This window comes from Aotus nancymaae, unplaced genomic scaffold, assembly GCF_030222135.1.
Source record: "Aotus nancymaae isolate 86718 unplaced genomic scaffold, 86718_ANA_hifiasm-v0.15.2.pri h1tg000028l, whole genome shotgun sequence".
Lineage (NCBI taxonomy): Eukaryota > Metazoa > Chordata > Mammalia > Primates > Aotidae > Aotus > Aotus nancymaae.
The window spans coordinates 22,238,386-22,241,616 of record NW_026988441.1 but is presented as its reverse complement, the minus strand read 5'-3'; the positions used below and the strand labels follow the sequence as shown (position 1 = coordinate 22,241,616).

At 44.4% G+C, this 3,231-nt stretch overlaps 1 pseudogene; it reads right to left on the bottom strand.

Moving 5' to 3' along the window:
• Positions 1–959: 959 nt before the first annotated feature.
• Positions 960–2,988, bottom strand: LOC110567331 (transcription initiation factor TFIID subunit 9-like; annotated as a pseudogene).
• Positions 2,989–3,231: the final 243 nt, after the last annotated feature.

Sequence of the window (3,231 nt, the reverse complement as noted above, 5' to 3'; positions counted from 1 at the left end):
GGCACAATCTCGAGTCACTGCAACCTACGCCTCTCTAGTTCAAGCGATTCTCCTGCCTCAGCCGCCGGAGTAGCTGGGATTACAGGCATGCACCACCATGCCCGGCTTGTTTTCTGTGTTTTTAGAGGAGATGGGGTTTCGCCATGTTGGCCAGGCTGGTCTCAAACCCCTGACCTCAGGTGATCAGCCCACCTTGGCCTCCCAAAGTGCTGGGATTACAGGCGTGAGCCACCGCGCCCAGCCGTACATTTTTTGTTTGTTTGTTCAAAGCAGAAGAAACCTCAGACATTGCACGGTTTTAGGCTTTAGCCCTACCGCGATCGTGAGCTTCCTGTCCAGGAGGACAATGAGTGACTCAGTTCTACTCGGTGAGGACCCCCAGGTCCTTCCCGTCCCTGGAGCCACCTGTCACTTGAGCTGAGAGATCAGCCGTGGGGAGTAGAGCCACTTCTGGCTGAGAGGAATTGTTCTGGGGGTTGGTTGGTAAGCAGGAGAGCTCAAGGGAAAAGAAAACTGTGTCCAGGGGTTGAACACTTCCAGATGAAGAAGGCGAGGTGTAGAGGACTCTTGTCACTAGGGAACGTATCTGAGACACACGCGCTGCTAACATACTTTACGGCGAAACGTGTCCGTCCGCAGCAACCACGCTTCTTGCCTCACTCCTCGGAAGAAAGAATTTGACTGATGAGCATAAGGCAGGAGAGACCCAGACAAGTTTTAGAGCAGGAGTGAAAGTTTATTAAAAAGTTTTGAGAAGGGTTGTGCGCGGTGGCTCATGCCTATAATCCCAGTACTTTGGGAGGCTGAGGCGGGCGCGATCTCGGCCCACTGCAACCTCTGCCTCCTGGGATCAAGCAATTCTCCTGCCTCAGCCTCCCGAGTAGCTGGGACTACAGGTGCAGGCCACCACGCCCGGCTAATTTTTGTATTTTAGTGGAGACGGTTTCACTGTGTTGGCCAGGATGGTCTCGATCTCTTAACCTCATGATCCACCCACCTCAGCCTCCCAAAGTGCTGGGATTACAGGCATGAGCCACTGCACCCAGCTTATTTGTATTATTTTAGAGATGAGATCTCTTGCTATGTTGCCCCAGCTGGTCTGGAACTCCTGATCTCCAGCAATCCTCCTGTCTTGGCTTCCCAAAGTACTGAGGTTACAGGCGTGAACCACCATACCCGACTATGATTCTTTCTTTTTTTTTTTTTAATGAATGACAACTTTATTTTTCTTACACTTTTAAGGCTGAACCTTCATTTAAATTGAAAAGTATGGTAATTGTATTTACTCCTTAAATATTATTAAAGTTTTCTAAAACACAACTTGAAAACATCCAGCATGCATGTTTAATATCAGTACAATAAATTCAAGATCAAGTACACGTTACATGCAGCAAAGCTAGATTACAAATTATCATAGTCGTCGTCGTCGTCATCATCATCATCTTCTTCATGTTTTCTTTTCAATGCATTTGATGATTCATTGGCAGTACTTTGCGATGACACCATATTAGTGGTAATAAGAATGTTTTTGGACCCGATTAATGATGGATTAATGAGAACATTCTGAACTGCTGAAGTTGCAGGAATTGAAGCTTTTACAGCTGGAGACTGCGATGTAGGCATCTGTACTGTAAACCTTTGTCCCGTGAGGGACATGGGAGTCCCCACTTTAGTTGAAACAGACATGGTCTGTGGGGTTGGTGAGCCTAGTGAGGGAGTACTTGGTCTGCTAGTAACTGAACCAACACTTAACCTCGGGACTGTTATTCTTCCTGCAGAAGTTGATGCCTTTTTCTGTAAAGATTTTAGCCTATAGTTTGGAGCTGTTAAGCAATACCTATCAGGTGGCAACCTAGGACCTGAATATGGCTTGATTAATGGCAAAGGTGTTTGATTTCTTTGCCTTGCGATATCTAATAAAAAATCTCTTTGGGGGAGGAGAGGTAAAAGACTGGTCAGCGCGGCACTGGATTGCCAATCGCACATCATCTGCATCAACGGTAGCTTTCTTAGCATGGCTTGAATAAATTTTTGCATCATCTAGAATTGTGGTCACATATCGGAAGGCAAACTCCAACATCTGATTTATAACTCTTGGCTCATATTCTGTAATCCCCATATCCTTCAGGATTTGTGCCATCATCTGTGCATCTTTCGGCATGCTCTTGGGAGAAGCCATCTTGCCAGACTCCATGATATCCTATGATCAGACTTCTCGAGCTAAATCACCCACATTAATGTATTTCAGTCCTGATTTTGACGCAAGTTCTTTGCCTAGTGTGGTTTTTACAACCCCCTGGTGTACCGGTGAGCAGGATGTCCGGAAGCAACATGGTCCTCGCTGCAACTGCTCCCCCGACTACGATTCTTATTAGGTTTAGCTCTAGAGTTTGTTTTGTTGTTCTGGATTGAATCTATTTTTTTTTTCTCTTTATTACCTCCAGTAATGGCTATGAGCAAGGATTGAATCTATTGACAGGAAAATTTTTTTCTGATGTATTAGGCCCAAAATTAGGTTAATAGCATTCATGATATATTCTAATTTTTGCAAAGACTGTATCTACATATATAGATAGCTGTATATGTAGGAAAACTTTAGGTATAATTGTTTATTCAGTTCTCTGCCTCCACTTGGTTGATCTGTTTTAGGGAAGGAACTGTATTTTGATGAGTTTATGTGTAACACCTGCATAGCACCTGGCACATCGGTAACTCACAAATCCTTTTTACATCAATGAATGAATAGAATAAAGGGATACTGAAGGACCTGCATTGAGAGATGACAGTTTCTTTTCCTTGAGTGCAAATGAAGTTGATTTCTTTATTTCTGCTTCCTTGTATTTTCTGATTTGTCTCTTGTGATCATGTATTACATTATAATTTAAAGAACAGAAGGAAAAAGATATTCACTTGGAAAAAGAAGAACCATAATGAAAGAGCACCACAAGGTGTGCCTCATATACTACTAGTGAATTTTATTTTATCTTATTTTTTGAGAGAGTCTCACTTTGTCGCCCAGGCTGGGGTATAGTGGCGTGATCTCGGCTCACTGCAACCTCCACCTCCTGGGTTCAAGCAATTCTCTGTCTCAGCCTCCCCAGTATCTGGGATCACAGGCGCCTGCCACCACGTCCGGCCAATTTTTGTATTTTTAGTAGAGACGGGGTTTCACCATGTTAACTAGGCTGGTCTTGAACTCCTGACCTCATGATCCACCCGCCTCGGCTTCCC